The sequence below is a fragment of the Marmota marmota genome, unplaced genomic scaffold (assembly GCF_001458135.2).
Source record: "Marmota marmota marmota unplaced genomic scaffold, marMar, whole genome shotgun sequence".
NCBI classification, from domain to species: Eukaryota; Metazoa; Chordata; class Mammalia; order Rodentia; family Sciuridae; genus Marmota; species Marmota marmota.
In genome coordinates, this window is record NW_026000221.1 from 7,338,717 (window position 1) to 7,356,278 (window position 17,562).

Here is a 17,562-nt window from a genome sequence, read left to right on the forward strand (position 1 = left end):
TCCTTTTAAATTAATTTAAGCTTGTTTTACAGCTTCACATATGGTTTATCCTAGAAATGTTTCATAGGTATTTGAGAAGAATGTATAATCTGCTGCTGTTGCCAGGAGTGTGCAATATGTATCTGTTAGATCTACTTGGTTTATACTGTTGCTCAAGTGTTCTATTTCCTATTGAGAAATTTTATCCATTATTTCAGAAACAAATGGCTTTGTTATTCACAATACAGTATGCAGCATAAGCATCAGCACATTTACTTTGGTTCCTTGAAGCTTGATTCCCATAAGATAATATAAAGACGCTTGGGTGATACCCACAGAGGCAATAGTGTGTGTTATAAGAGAGGAACCCCAAGCTTTGGGAACCTGGATCTTTTATAATGAGCAGTAAGCCCACATGGCCTAGAGGAGTCATTATCTTGTTTGGTGGAGAATAAGTAAATCTGTCTTTGATCCAAGGAAAACATAATCTCTATCTTCCAAGATTATTTACTATATGACCATTCTTGAAAATGTAGTTCTGAACAGATTATTATTAGTGCTTCTGCAAGACAAGTGAGAAACCTATGAAAAATTGTCTCTCAATAATTACCTAAATCTTTCTCATCGCTAAAAATGAAAACAATCCATAGCTCTCTTTTCCCTCCAGTTGATACCCTATCTAAACTACTTTGGGTTGCTCTAACAAGAATATCATAGACTGGGGTAATTAAACAACAGAAATTTATTTCTTAGGCTTGGACACCTGACATTCTACACTTTTTGTTTTCTTTAGTGCTAGGGATTGAACCCAGGGCCTCATGTGAGCTAGGCAAACCTAGCATCGCTAGCCCCGACATTTTGATTTTTACATGCCTCAGGCCTTCTTCTCCTCCACTGTTCTCCTTTAGTTCTTTCTTTTGAATAAAAATAAAATTCTAAATGAAAAGAATATACTAATTGAATATACTTAGTCTAGCATTTTAGTTCCGTTAGAGTTTTTTTTGCAATATTTACACAATGGCAAACTTACTATATCTACTTAACACTTCAGAATCTACTTCTAGATTACATTAAGACTGCTTCTTTCTCCTCTTTATGCTATTGTTTTATATATATATATATATATATATATATATATATATATATATATATATACACACACACATATGTATATATAAATATAAACATATTTATACATAAATATATAATTTATCATAAATAAATGTTATTTATATATTTTATTATGTAATAAATAATACATATTATATATGTATTTTATTATACATAAATATATTATTGTTTTATATATAATATTTTCATATAGAGTATATAAAGCAACAAGAATATATAATATATAAATATATAATAATATATAAAAGAATATATAGATAAAAATGTATATTATTTATATATTGCATTTGTATCCTACAAACCCAACAATATATTGTTCCTTCTGGTTGCCACTGTTTCTTATGAGAAGTTAGCGGTAATCTTATTGTGGTTCCCTTGCATGTGGTGAGTCATTTTTTATCTTGCTGCTTTCAAGATTTTGTCCTTGTTTATTGTCTTTCAGCATTTTGGTTACCATGTGTCAGAGTGTAAATCACTTTGTATTTAACCTACTGGACATTTTGAACTTCTTGGTGTGTAGATTAGTGTTTTCATCAAATTTGTGAGGTTATCAGCCATCATTTCTTCAAATATTTTTCTCCTTTCTCTTTCGGCTTTCTTTCTCATATTCCCATTACATGTATGTTGGTGTGCTTAATGGTATCCTACGTTTCTCTGAAACTATTCATTTGTCTTCATTCCTTTTGTCCTTGTTCCTTGGATTGTGTAATCCCTGTTGATCTAAATCCTAATTTACTGTTTCTTTCTTTTGCCAGCTTAATCTACTGTTGAGCCCCTCTAGTAATTTTGTTCATTTGTTATACTTTTCAACTCTAAAATTTTAATAGATTACTTTTAATACTTTTTAAAATACTTTCAATAGATTACTTTTAATTTTTAATAGATTTTTTAATACTTTCAGTAAATTACTTTTAATCCCTTTTTTGATAGTCTATATTTGTTGGAGCATTGTTCTTTTACTTCTTTAATTATGTTGTCCTTTAGTTACTTGAACATATTTATGACAGCTGTTTTTGAAGTTTTTATCCTGTAACATGCTAGAGCTAGGGACAGTGGCCTGATTTTCTTGGGGTTGACTCCATTGTCAACAGAATGCTGGAGGGGAGCAGTAGCCTCAGATCTTCTCCACTTGCCTCTCTTAGATTTTAGTCTCCACTTTTCCAGTGAGATGGGGTGAATGAGATTGGGGCATCAGTATTTTTGTTCTGTTGTGGCTTGAGTAGAGTCTGTGCCCTACACCAGGAAGCCAGATTCAATAGGGAGCCCCAGACCTCCCAGTACCTGTTTCTTGGAATAGAGTCTTTGCATCATGGTGCTGACAGAATTAGGAAATGCTGTGCCTTGCCTCCCTGCCTCCCTGTCTGGATCCCTGTGTTCTTCTTTTTTTTTAATAGGCCCTAAGTGAAGTTTCTGTCATACTGAGCTGGAAGTAAGAGGGGAAGAAGTCGATCATGATTCAGATGCCTTAGATTCTCACTGTTCTTTAATGGGTTTAGTAGATTTTCTTGAACAAATGTTTCTTTATTTATGTATGCTCTTAGGACTATTTTCATAATTTTTAAAATAATTTTCACCAGTTGTGGTTATTTTACGAGAGAGATAATCTGTGGAGTTCCTCACATTATTCCAGAAGTTTTCTCCCCTTTCCCATTTTTTGAAGGCCCTGATCTTTATCTGGGTTGTGTGGCCTACAGAATGATAAGATGTTACTTTGATTCTTGGCAGCCCTGTCAGCATCTATGACTACAGGGACTTGTGCTTTCTACATTCTTGTTGTCTTGATAAAACTCTGCAGAGGCCTGCTCTTCGGCCTCAAACCAACACAAAATTGTGAAAAAATAGCAATGCTATTGACATCCCCAGAGTCAGATATAAAATAAAGGCTAATTAATTACAATATATCATAAAACCCATAGTCTTTCGTTGAACTTTACAGATAGTTTAAGGGAGTTCAAATTCTCCAGAGTGAGTTCATAATGGGAATAATCCTTTATAAGTTGTATAGGATATGTTTTGGAGTCAAACTTGACTGCTATTTTCTAATTGTGTGACCTTGGGTAAATTAAGTTTTTGGGTCTCAGTGTCTTCATCTTTAAATGGGATCAATATTTTCCTTATAGGATTGCTATAAAAATTAAATAATGCACCTTTTGTGGAGTGCTTCTCATATTAGTAAATACATAGCAAATGAGAAAAATTGCTATTTATACTTGGAGATGGCTTCCTTAGCAAATAGACTTCATGAAAGTTATTTAAATGTAATTTTCTTCCCCTTGAGATTGTAATAATTAAGACTTCCAGAGTAACTTAATATTATACTTGAGATTTAATCCACAGGAACCACAAATGTTCCAGAGAACACTGGCTGGGAAACAATATCCTTTGGAAAATATGAGACATTTTGTGGAAAATATGGGTGGTATAGGTTGGTGACACTCTATCCAGCAGAGGAGTAGACAGTTATGATGAAAGGCAGGAACCCAACATTCCTGAAGCTTATGTTTCATGTACTTACCGTTCTCTGTTGTTCTTCCTTCAATGTCCTTCATCCCTTCTTCTATTTTCACTGCTACACTAAGATTTCTTATAAAGAAGAAAGACCTGATTGGGTGTGGTGGCACATGCCTATAATCCCAGTGACTCAGGAGACCAAAGCAGGAGGACTGCAAGTTCAGGGCCATCCTCAGCATTTAGCCAGGCCCTAAGCAACTTAGTGAGAGCCTGTCTCAAAATAAACACATAAAAAGGGCTGTGGATGCGGCTTAGTGGTTAAGTGCCCCTAGGTTCCATCCCCAGTATCCACTCACCCCCCAACTCCAGCAAAAAAAAAAAAAAAGAAGAAGAAGAAGAGAAACCTGTCACTGGAGATTAAAAAAAATTCCATGTTTCACACTAAGTTAGGCTAAGAGTATGGTTCAAACCTGAAATCTATCCATACACAAACAGTTGGAATCTACTTAAAATTTAAGTGTCTGTGTTTAAAGAAGTTAATATATACCAATTAGATAATTAAGCATCTAATAGGGCAGGATTGTTCTAGACACCAGTGATAAATTGGTGAACAAGATGGACAAAGAGTTCATGAAGCTCCTACAAGTTAATATTAAGCAGTCATTAAAATTGTTACAAGCTGTTTTTTGAAAAACTTTTTATTATGGAAATTGTCAGACATACAAAGCGTAGAGAAACCATAATATTCCTATCACTCAGTCCAGCAATTATTAACACATGGCCAAACTTGTTTAATATGTAACTCCCAGCCTTCAAAACCTTTTGAAAGGCCCAACAAAAGATACTTGGATTTTAGTTTCCACAACTCCCTTCTCCAGTTTGTGATTTTTAAAAAATCAGAACAAAGCTCATAATTTTTTTCAATCTTGGCATTGTGACAATGGTTTCATTCTTCTCAATAGGCCAGACTCCCATGAGAAGCCCAGGAATACACAGAACTTTCTCACTCAGTGCTGACCTGATTGCTGCTGGTATACTCTGGCCCTTAGGGCATAAATTAATGTAATTAATTCTAGGCATGGAAACTAATTCTTAAAAACTCTGCATGCGTGTGTATGCATAAATATATACACATGTATTTATGCATATATATACATATATATTTATATATGTATATATATACATATATAAATATTTTTTTCAAGGATCCCACCAACTATAGTGAGCATGACTTTGCCAAAACATGAATAATTCTCTATGGCCTTGACTCTATTTTCTCTTCTAATGATTTGTCATTCCAGCATTCTACCTGTCCCCAGTCACTCACTTCAACCCAAGCCTGCCACCTTAGCTGCCCTAGCTGAGGTCCTGCTCAAAGCAGGAGAACCACCTCTTAAACTTCTCTCTGCACATGTGAAGTGGACAGAGATCTATGCTTCATAACTCCCGGGTCCACACCCATTTCCTTCCTTCTTTTAAGATGAAATAAGATTGAGGATGAATAAATCGTGAAAAAAAAAGCAGCTTCCTTAATTTCAGGTTTTTAAAGAAAAATGAAGAGGAAAACCTGATAGAAAATACACCAAAACACTACCAAGATTTGAAAAGGGCTGTTAAGATTTGGAGTGTTATTTATAATTACTCCTTTACAAAATTATGTAATATTCAATATTTTCTATAGTTAACAAATTATTTCATCTGTCAGAGAAAGAATGACAAACACTAAAAATCTCTCCAAAGTCACAGTATTAAAAATTGTGAGCAAAACTAAAATGGTATTAAATCATTTCATAAGACATATTGGTCAGAGACTTTTTAAAAACATTATAATAGTTATCTGACTGTGAAATGGTATGGTTTTAAAAATACCTTTGGGATATGAGTATTTATGATTTTTGTTTTCTGATTTCAGAGTTAATACATGTCCACTTTAGAAAAATTTGGAAAATACAGAAAGCACATAGAAGAGAACAAATATTACCCTTAGTAAACTTACAGTGGTAGCCATGGAACACTGTGAGGAGCAGAGTCAGAGACACCTCCAGCAGCCATGCCCTAGGAATTCTCAGTAGCATCCACCCTAGGCCATACCCCCCAACCCCTCCCAGCCAATGGCTGATCCTGGGGGACTGCTATGGTCAGACCATTTCTCACTCAAGGGAGAATCCCTTACCGACAAGAATATTCATTTATAGTTTTTCTTCCCCCAGGGCTCTGTATTCTTTAAGGCTCAGTCATAATACATTCTAAAGAAATCTGAATTTGATGTACATCCTACAGAATGTTACACTAATCCATTACATTGAAGGTGTCATGCTATGTGGACATGGTGACCAAGAAATGCCTAAAATGCTAAAGGCCTTAATAAGACACTGGAGCCCCACAGAATGGGAGACAAATCCTAGAAGACTCAGAAGCCCACCACATGAGTAAAGTTTCCCAGGCTCAGTAGTTAAGGGCTTGCCAGGATATCTTCCCCAAAGTAAAAGACAAAATGTGACTCTTGCATCCTTATTACAAAGGGGGAAACTTAATACTTGGTGAGTCATTTGAGGTTCTGAAGGCACCCCAGTCCACATCTAGGAAAGCTTCGCCAGCCCACATACTGAGCCACACAGAAATCTGCCAGCTTGGAAAGGAGCTGAGAGCAGAGATGAATTCTACAGCAAATGTAGTTAGCGCTGCAAGCAGCCCGGCTGCTGGTGCCATGAGATTCAGGAGCCCCTAATGGTATTGAAGATGTCAGGAGTGGGAAAAGTTGCAGTGTGGCAAGCCCCACTGGGAGAATTCACGCCACGGGGGTTTTGCTGTGCCATTTGCAGCAGAGAATTATATACCTTTTAAGAACTAGCTTCTGACATGTCAGTGGGTCCTGTTATGGCTAGAATGCTTGACCCACAGAGCACCAAGTAACCAGTCATCCAGGTTTGCCCATTATGAGTTTAGTTTTTTCACCCTCAACAAGTAATAAAGTGCAATAAGCCTAGTAGCATGCCACAGGAAGATGGAAATGGATTGTCTGAGACTGAGACCAAGTAGGGTCAGAGGGCATGAGTAAGGTGCATGAGCAAGTAGCTCAGACATCCATGTCACCTGCGATGGCTATACCAGTGTCTTTCCTTCAGCTCATACTGTCACCATCTATGTGGGAATCTCATGCAACCAGAAGGAAGAAGAGAAAGAAAATGGGTTTGGGAATGAATTGGTTGAAAAGTAGACAGCAGCTTTATTACACTGCAATCAAGGGTAGACTTGAAAGACATGAATTAAAATCTTCTCACTGGGCAGAGCTGGGAGCAGTGCATCTGGTCATTGATTATGTGAAAGAAAAATGTAGCCCAAAGTGAGAAATTCTGTATGCTCCTATGGTAGTGTACCTAGTCAATGGGACAGGGGCCTGGAAAGAAAAGAGAATTAGAGTAAAGTTTTGGGGTAATAGTATATAGATAAGAGTGGGTGCAAATTGTAAAGATTTTTGGATCATTTAGTCTGTCAAAAATCAACCACACAAGAGATGCTCAACAACCACATAGACACAAAGAGGTGTTTATTTAACATTGGCCAGTCTTCATCATTGACCATCCCAGAACTGGCACACTGTCCATCCACATGAACAGGGAGGCCACAGTGCAAAGACAAAGGCTGCCATGGACTCAACAACATATATGCCTATCACCAAAGCTGGTTTAGCTACTGTCACCTTTGAATGTTTAACCTGCCAGCAACCAAGACCAAGCTGAGTCCCCCAAATCACAATATTTTTTCAGGTGATCAACTAGAACTTGATGGCAAGTAAACTAGCCTGGGCCTCTTCTATGTTTCTATATCAATCTTTGTAGGGAAAAAAAGAGTATTTGGGATATGAATTTGTTTTTCTTTCCCACAAAGCCTCAACCAACACTACTTTCTAAGGACTTAGAGAATTCTTGATTTATAGAGGTGAGTTTCCACACAACATAGCACCCTACAAGGAGCCAATTTCAGAGCAAAGTAGACATGAGAGTGTACCCATGACCATGTACAGTATCATCTTGAAGTAGCTGGCCTAAAAGGGCATTGGAATGTCCTTCTTGGACACAATACTCTTCAAAGATGTGTGCCATCCTTTCAGATGTAGTATAGACAGTCAATCAGAGAACTTCACATGGCACTATGCCACCTGTAGGAAGTAGACAAGTTTATAACACCACAGGGGTGTGTATCATCCTCTTTCCATTACTATAAGAAAACACCTAAATCTAGGTAACTTACAAGGAAAAAGAGGAGTATTTATACACAATTTTGGAGGCTAAAAATGAAAACAGCCTGGCACAGCCCCTCATGAGGATTTCATGGCAGATGGCATAATAGTAGGCGCACATGTGAAAGGCATCACATGATCAGACAGGAGGCCAGAGAGTGACTGGTGTCCCACAAGAACTATACACCTCTCTTCTGAGGGAGTTCTAAGGAACTCCCACAAGGCTCCACCTCTTAAAAGTCCTACCATCTCTTAATACCACCACACTGTAGACCACGCTTCTAAAACACAAACCCTTGGGGGTCTATCTCAAATCATATCCAAACCACATCAGGGTAGAAGCAGAAAGGCTCCACTTACCATCACCCCCAGTAACACACTAGGGACTTCGTGCTACTGAGGTGACTCTGAGCTCTCTGGTGTAAAACGTCCTGGTACTCAAAGGGCATACTTTTGTGAAGGGGGTCTCGCTGACCTACATGCTATGGCTACTGCCATGGCATTTTGAATTCCATGCACTCATGGGCCAGCAGGTAACAAAAGTCATTATCATCATAGCAGGACAATTGAGCATCCCAGAACTCGCACACTGTACACCGTAGAAAGCACACTTAGGTAATCCACTTAGGTTCTTCTTGGTAACTCTTGCCCAACCCAGTGAATGGACCCATGAAACAATGCAGGCCTAAGCTGAGTACAATTATGAAGGGCTCAGATTCTACAGGAATAAGGGTTTGGGTCACAGCACTAGGTAAGTCATCAAACCTTCCCTCAGGATGAAAAACACACAGTTCCTTGAATACATGGAGCAAAGAATCTGCTATACAAGCATTGGGGCAGCTACCAGAGTGCACTGCTCAGATCCCCTTTCAAGAGAGAATTGTTGCTATGAGTATAGCTAATTGTATACACCAGGGCTGTGCTTTGCACAGGCTACATGCAGCCAATGACTGAGCCAGGTAGGCGCTCTAGGGATGATCCTGTCTGATGCAGGGCCCAGCTAACGAGCCACACTTACTGACTTTCTTAAATCTACACAGCAATATGAAGGTCTTCCTTCCCCATCCTTCATCCTTTCCTGTCTCCTTCATAGGTGTCAGACCTGCATGACAATCTGAAGCCTTTCCCTGCCTACTCCAACTCCCTGCCCAGTTATTCTTCATAGACTTTTCTCCCAATGAACCTTTTGAGATTCTAATTCTGTCTTGGCATCTAATTCCTCAGTGTGTTTGAACTGAAATATCAATATACAAGGATAAATATCAGCACTGTGAAGTATTCTCTTTGAACAATATTTATTTATTTGGAACAACACTGTGAATGAATGCCCATATCTGAGAGATTATCAGTTCTACAAACTATTCAAACTTGAACCTCAATTCTAGTCAATTCCAGTCATGGTATATAGCTGAGTAACAGTTTTCACATTTGCCTTAACTCTCTTGCCAGTGCCATAAATTTAATATTTCCAGGTGGATCTTTCTTATATTTCTAATGTTTAGGCCTCTATTATCACTGTATGGGAATTATTGGGATGAAGTCTTTATATAACATGGTAAGTTTCTGTGAAGTTGATATAACAGAGAACTGAGAATAGCAAGCAGCTGTAGTCAGTCATTAGTTGTGTATTATTTTACACTTACTCCTGGTTCATGATGCCAAATAGACAAAATTCAACTTTCATGTTTTAAAAGTTATCAAGTCATTAACATAAGGCTTTGGCTGAGACACAGGTCAGAAACAGCAGTGGAATCTGTAAAGGAGTCAGGGAGGCACAAGAATCAGATTCAGGTGAGAACTAGAGGTGGAATATGAATTAAGTGTAAGGTATTATTGTACACATAATGTGTGCAATAATAATACTTTTATTTAATACAATTTTATAACTTAGTAATTTTATTACTAATAATTTTATTACTTAGTAATTTACTTAGTAATTTAATTTTTATTGAAAATAAAACTGAAGTTTAACTGTGTTTTTAATTGTAAAGTTTTGCACACACATACAATTGAGATTGCTCTAATTTTTAGATGGATACATTAAATTGTGCATCATCTATGTTAGCTTGAGTGGGCCATGAATTTCCATTAATGATATATAGGATTTATATTAATACTGTGGTTGTAGAAATACTAATTGCTTTTACTTCTGTTGACCATTTTGGGTGTTTTTTTTTTTTTTTTAACATCACTGCAATAAAATCAGACTGTAGTAATTAAATTAGCTCCTTTCAAATTCTTTTTAATCACCAAATTCTTTTCCCAGTGGGAGAGAATTTGTATAGAGGGAAACAGTTTGTATAGATAGACAATAAACTCTCTAATTTGAACAAAATAGTTGGAGGTAAAAAAACAATTGAGAATATTGACCCAGGAGACTTTAAATAATGCTTCTGTAAATATTTTATCAAACAGCATTGTAATGGAAAAAGATCAACTTGTACTCATGCTATTTTGGGAAACTCTATTATGATACCCTCTTTCCTTCCAAGCCCTGCCCTATTTGTGATTGGCCTCCTTCATTGTAGTCCTCAGGTACCTATTGCCAGAAGGATCAGTGAACCATGCACTGCATTCTGCTGCAATGCTCTTCCTAATGTTCATTTTTCTAGTAACATACTATAGAAATGATCCCTGAAAGTATAGTCTTCTAATGTTCATTTTTCTAACATGAGAATATTTTTCTTCACTGTGTCCTGCCTATAATTTACCTTTGTTAGACTCACCAGGAAACTAACAAGTCTGAACAGTCCTATTCGCTGCTAGAGCTGAACCCCTAATTGCCAGATGCCTTGTTTCCACCAAAAGATGAATTTAGGGATGAGCTGGTATCTGGTGACCTGACAGTCTTCTGATATCTCTGCTCACTTTTAGTCTCCATCTCCTTCATGAGGACACTTGGGTCTCATGGACAAGTCCCTTAAACTCTATTCATGTGCAGAAATCATCAGCAACTGTTCTTCCCAACTTGGTCTGAATACGTCTGGCTCCAGGGCCTCTGATGCTGGTGTTCACTTCTCACAGATCATAGTTCTTCTCTTCCTTTGAATCATGTTCAGTCATTTCCAATGGCCATAGCCCCTACTAGTTCAGCTGGATTTTGATAAGAACAGGTGACTGCCATCCTAAGCATCCAGAACCACAGTTCTTGGATCTCTGTTTTTCTCTTCCACACTCGATGGACGGAGGGAACCGTCTTCCCCTCTCACTCATAAGAGACACTTCTTTCAAGTGAAAATCCTGCCCGATTAGATGATACAATGACTAATAAATGAAAAACCAATTTATAATTTAATCTGAGGTAGATGAATAAAAGGGATGTAGGGAGTTCTGGAAGGAAATATACCAAAATATGAACAAGTGCTTCTGTTGGGTGATGGGATTGTGGGTAATAGTTATACTACCTCTCAACCTCATTATGTATATTTCAAATTTTCTACAATAGCCCCAGGTCTTTGAGCAGTAGTAATGTAAAATGCTAGGGAACAACACAAAATATAGGGTCAAAAATACTGTAAGGCAGGTAAAGTTGTAAAGGCAGAGAATGCCCAGTTTATAGAATGAAGACCTGTGCAGCTAGGTATGGTCATGGGACTACAATATGGATCACAATTCACAATGCACAATCCACAATCCAATGAACCATAGAAAGAAGAGTGCATTTGCAGTGGGTATCTTTGAAGGGGTCCAGCATGCCTTCCCCACCCCCTTCCTGTCAGCTGTAATGCAGGAGTAAGAAAAGGTGACTCTTACAGATGGTGGTGGGAGTTGAGGATGGGACACATTTCTGAGAAGAGGTTGGAGCTCACGGTTAGGAGGAAAAATAGGGTACAACTCTTGATTGAGTTAAGCCCCAGAGGCCAATGAGGCTTAGAGGTAGAGAAAGGCTAAGAGATGGGCTGGGAACTAAAGAAGAGATGTGTGGGAACACATCTTTTCATATACTGTTTCACATACAACTTAGTGGCTTAAAAAAAAATAACTAAGCTTTGTGTTTAAAGCCCCACATTTTGATAAGCTGCCTTGGAAGTTATGTCATAATATCATGTTCCACTCCAATTTCAACTCAGTGAAACAAAAATCATATTAGTGGACTGCTAGTTGTTCAGTAGGTGGTAAGAATCTGTGTTTGGCATGGCAGAATGTCAAATCAGCAGCAAGGAGTCAATACTGGGAAAAACAAAAAGGGAGATGAGCAGAAAGGGCTTAGAGAAATTATTCCAGGCAAGGAGATATTATTCCAGGGTAAGACATAGGGAAAATAAATTGTTTTCAAAAGAAGAGAGGAAAATAACGTCAAAGTCCTCTGACAGTTTTAAAGCTTTTTTTTTTTTTTTTGTACTGGAGATTGAATCCAGGGGCACTTAACCACTGAGCCACATCCCCAGCCCTTTTAAAATTTTTATTTAGAGACAGGGTCTCGCTGAGTTGCTTAGGGTCACATTAAGTTGCTGAGGCTGGCTTAAAGCTATCCTTAAACACACTAGCTTTGCATTATTTTCCTGAACCCTGTTCTAGTTTTTTGTCTATTTTAATTAAATGAATTTATGAGTTCTTGTTAGAATCCATTGCTAATCTTTAACAAGCTAATCAACCAATCAGCAATCAACCAATTAATGTGTTTAAATAAAACTAAAATGATATATAAAATACAGTGCTAATTGAGGCTAATTAGGTGGCGATTTAAGATTTTGAAGTCAATGTAACTCTGTTGATCTAGGCAGCTACTTAATATTCTAAAAGCAATAACTTGCTAACCAAAAATACAGTTATAATGTAAAGCAAAAGATAATGACACATTGGGTTTTATGCAAAAACATGCCAATGTATCCCTGCTCCACTCCCCCAGCTAGCTGGACAATGGATTAATGATAATAAAAGGCAATGATAGCAAAATAGTAAACACATGTGTAGAGTACTTAAGAATCTTATTTCCTACAAAAACTATGCAAACTTAATATTATTGCTTCTCTTTTATATGAAGAATGTGAAACTTAAATAGTTTGCCCAAAGCCTCAGTAACTAGTCTAGTAGATAAGGAAGTCAAAGCTGTATCTGGTGGACTCCAAAGATTGAATTGTTAACCTTTACAGCTATGCACGCTAAAACTTACTCTCTCACCTGGAATGCCCTGAAACACAGCATGACACAATAATAAGAATCCTTTATTGGGTTCACATAGCACTTTCAAATACAGTTTTTGAGTTATATTACCCTTTGTGTTATTCCCTATAGGAGGACTAGCAGGTCAGGTACGAGTATGTTCCCATTTTTGATGAGTGTTGAACACCAGAAAGATTCTCTGACTTTTCTAGAGAATCTAAAAATGAGAACCATCAAGTTAAGAAAGTTCATGAGACCATCCTCAGTTCCAACACCAAGTTCAGGATCTGAAAGACCACTCTCAGGGTCAATCATTTCCTGGAAGAATTCAACGGAAAGCTGTTAAGTTCCTGGTTACAGTTCATCATAATGAAAGGATACAGATTATTCTCAGCTAAGAGACGAGATGTATGGGGCAGAAGCTAGGAGATTTCTGCTTGTGGAGCTTCTAGTTGTCCTTTCCCAGGGAAACTGAGCAGTGCTGGCTTGTCTTGACAACAGTGTATGACAAGGTGCACAGAGTACTGCCAATCAATGAAGTGCACCGAGCCTTGGTGTCCAGAGCTTTTATTGGTAGTTGGTCACATAGACTGACTTTTCATTCAGCTGACTTTTCATCTCCAGCCCCTCTAGAAGTAGAGCTAATACTGTGTGTCCCCACTTTAGATCACCTTGTTAGACTATCTGGTGTGGTCCAAGGCATCCAGGTAAGCAAACACCTTCTTATCAAGATCGACCATCCAAAGACTTACCATCTATCAGGAGCTGTGTAGTTAATTCTTCGCTCCACAAGTCTAACATCTCATAGTGGAGAAATTTGGTCCTACTTTTAGGGTTTCTAGTCCAGGTTCTTTCTGTTGTAATTGTTTGGCCTGCAGGCTTGTCCTTATGAGATCCTTCTCTAATGTGCTGAGCTAAACAGAGCCTAATTGACAAATGATATCTTCTATCCATTTCGAAGTCATTCTGTGCTTTCCCCATCATTGTTTATCTCTGTATTACTGCTGGGAGCCATTAGCCAAGTAGGTATGACAATTTCCTTGCCAGCGTACCCCATGTTGCAGTGACATTGAATGTAGGTGACCTTGCTCAAGGACCAAGGCGGATTAGGGTGTTCCCGGTTTAAGATAATCGTGTTTAGGGCGTTCCCAGTTTAGGTTCCAGGTTTAAGGTTTAAGATTATTCCTGCTGGGAATAGGGCGTATCCTGCTGCCTGAGTTCCCCTTGAGTTCTCACAGGATTCAGAGTATATTTTGGGAGACAGAAGCCCAGTGGAGGTGGATTTGGGCAGAGAACATGGATTTCCCCAGAACGTGATTGTAGACGGCTGGTGTGAGTTCGGGAATAAAGAGTTGCTGTTTGAATCTACAAGCTGTGTGGTGGCTCGTGATTGTGTGCCCAGCCAGACTGCGGCATCTGTGCCCAGCCAGACTGCGGCATTCAATCACGAGCCACCACACAGCTTGGTGTCACTAGTGTTGCAATTTTTATTTCCTTGCCAGCGCACCCCATGTTAATTGTGGTAGTGCTGGCATATCTTTGCTGATGGTGTCACCAGTGATGCAAGTGGATTTCCCCAGAACGTGATTGTAGACGGCTGGTGTGAGTTCGGGAATAAAGAGTTGCTGTTTGAATCTACAAGCTGTGTGGTGGCTCGTGATTGTGTGCCCAGCCAGACAGTGGCATTTGGCGTCCCGTGCGGGGAACTTCTGAAGCTTGGAGGTAAGTGAAATTGCTCGCCCCTGAGGAAGATCGAAAGAATGGGTGACCAATTCAAAAAACAATGTGTTATTGTTTTGATTTATCTTGTTTTTGTTTCAAGCTGCCTATCCCTAGAACTTTCTCAGGCAAACCTGGGAAAATGGTTGACTCAAGGTTTGAAGTTATTCGCCTCTGAGCAAGAGAAATTGTTAGAGGAAGGAGGCACCCCAGTGAGACCAAGAACAATTAGGACGTATGTTGATACAATACAAAAATGTAGCCCATGGCTTTTTAAAGACGAGTTATTAAGTATATCAATGGGACCATCATGGTATCCTGTAGAAGGATTTTTCTTCAACAAGAAAGAGATGGCTAGTTCTGTTTACTACATTTGTCTAAGATCTTGGTTTTTACAGACATCTGATTAATTTACAAAGCTAAAGTGTTAAAATATCAACCACTAAATATGAAATCAAGTACTCTTTACTTATTAAGTTCCATAAGGTAATATATTTAAACATTATGTGTGTTTTCATAAATTGGTAAATGGAAAAATGTTTAATATTGCTTTGTGTCTGTGTCTTTGCTAAAACAAGGTTACTAAGTGTTAAGATTCTATCATGTGTAATTTATATACAAAGAGTATAAAAATTTTCAGTTGGGTTTCAATTATAGTATTATAGTATCATAAAAAACATGAAAGTCTTTCATCTTATTAAAGTGGAGTAATTTGTCTAAATCAGAAATTTTATAAGAGTTGTTTCAAAATGTGAATTTATAAAAAGGGTTAACGGTTAAAAAAGAGAGAAAAAGATTCAAGATGTGGAAATATATTTTAATATAAAAGGTTAAAGGAAAAAGAAATGTTTCTAGATGAGATAATCTCTGTGTGGTAAAGTAAAAAGTTGTAAAATGCCATTTAAAAAGATTTTGAGGAAACTAGACTTACTTTAAAAGCTTGAGAAAGGAAGAAAGAAGAAAAAGATATTTGTACATGGCAGATTGAGACAAAGCTTCTCAATGGAGTTAAAAAAAAAAAAAGCCTTTGGTTGAAGGGCAGCCATGTAAACTAACATTAAAGCGATTTAAACAGAATCTAAGCCTCGTTTAAAAGAGTGAAGTTGTAGGTGGTGAAAAAGTACATTTAAAAGTACAGTATAGATGATAATTAAAAGGCTTTAAAAGGTTAAATTGAAGGTGGTCGAGATACCTTCATGGCGGAAAAAAGATTGCTTTATTGCATCATTCGAAGCCTAGTTAATCTTAAAGGCATTACTTAAAAAATGGGAAGATAATAGGATAAAAGATATTTAGATAAAGAAGATTAAAAATTTAAAGTGAAAAACTTTAAAGACAGAAGTATAGAAAGTTAAAAAGAAAAAAGATAAAGAAGATGTAGAAAGATAGAAAAGATGTAGGAAGACAAGAATTTTAAACCCACAAAATAGGAAAAAAAAAAAAAAAGGAGGAGGAAAATAAGCAACTAAGGGTAAAAATACAAACCTTAGGAAAAAAAAAAAAAAAAAAAACTAGAAGATAGAAATAAGATAGAAAATGGTTGAAAATGTCAAGTAAGGTATTACACAGATAGAAAATGCAAAAAGCTAAGACAACTATTAGATACAGACATACTTATTAAAGCAAAAAGAGGGAATTGGAAAGGGGTATATATCCCCCAAAGATAAACTTAAAATAACCCTTTTTACTCTAAACTTTTTAAATTTGGATTCATCAGGACTTAGTGCTGCGGAAAGGCATATGTATCCAAAAAATGTACATAAGCCTAAAGTACTTTGGAAAGATATTCTAACAGGACAATGGAAAGGTCCTGACCCAGTGATTGTCTGGAGTCGGGGGTCTGTTTGTGTTTTTCCACAGGGAGAACAGCAGCCCATTTGGATTCCAGAGAGATTAACTAAAACAATTTCTACAGATCGAAAAGAAGATGATTTGACTCAAATCCATAACAGCTGATATCCAGAACTCCAGCTTGGCCATTCTTACATCTGCGACAGTGATTAACCAGGATGCTTTTTTCAATAGCTATTTTATTATTGCATTTTTCCACATCATAAGGTTCTATTTTTATTTTTTGAGCTCATACAAACCTAGGTTAATGTTTTTCTGATCAGTTTTATTTTTTGACTGTGGAGTTTTTAAACATTGCAATGGAGATTTCACCCAGGTAAAGCTACAAGGCCTTTACTATTTTCTTATGTGTTGTACGTTTGTGTACACTCTTGTGTTTTGTGTTGTATGTCTGTATGTGCGTATGTCCATATTTCTTATATGAGGAGCGCTCATGAAAAAATGGATCCGAATTATTATTATTTTTTTTTTTTCACGTGATTTAAATGGTTTAATTTAAATTAGGTAAACAGCTGTTAAGGATTGTTTTTAAAGTAGGTTAACAGATCTGTTTGTTTACTTTCACCTTTCCTTTTCATTATATTTAATAATTCTTTTCAGGATAATGTCTTTTTAGCATCATTGCCAGAATTCCTATCTTCATCCCAGTGCCGGTGAAGACAAAGATAAAACCAGACTACAGCTTCTATGATAGCTATCACAGTAAACTGTATAAACTGATGCATCAATGAATATAACTCAACAAGTAATGCTCAATCAAGGAGTTAACTTACTTTGGGAGGAAACGGATTTTGGGAGGAAATGGACATATTGATAGATTCCTCCGCTTTGAACTGCTTGCAGAACTTGCCTGGACTATGTAACTATCGTTTGGTGCAGCGAATTGTGGTAATGCTGGCATATCTTTGCTGATGGTGTCACTAGTGATGCAATTTTTATTTCCTTGCCAGCGCACCCCATGTTAATTGTGGTAGTGCTGGCATATCTTTGCTGATGGTGTCACCAGTGATGCAATTTTTCCCAAGGAGCCGTCAATTGGCTTGGTGTCGTGGCATTTCTGTATCCTCCTCCCTTCTGCTAGTGATGGT

General features: G+C 37.4%; 1 long non-coding RNA gene and 1 pseudogene across 1 annotated transcript in view; both read right to left on the minus strand.

The window, feature by feature from the left end:
• The window catches only part of LOC125612980, an 18,819-nt gene extending 5,047 nt beyond the window's left edge, over nucleotides 1-13,772 (minus strand). The window contains exon 1 of the long non-coding RNA XR_007343479.1: nucleotides 13,657-13,772. This is a non-coding gene — a long non-coding RNA (uncharacterized LOC125612980). The remainder of the gene's footprint in view (nucleotides 1-13,656) is intronic.
• Nucleotides 10,367-10,451, minus strand: LOC125613024 (annotated as a pseudogene).
• Nucleotides 13,773-17,562: the final 3,790 nt, after the last annotated feature.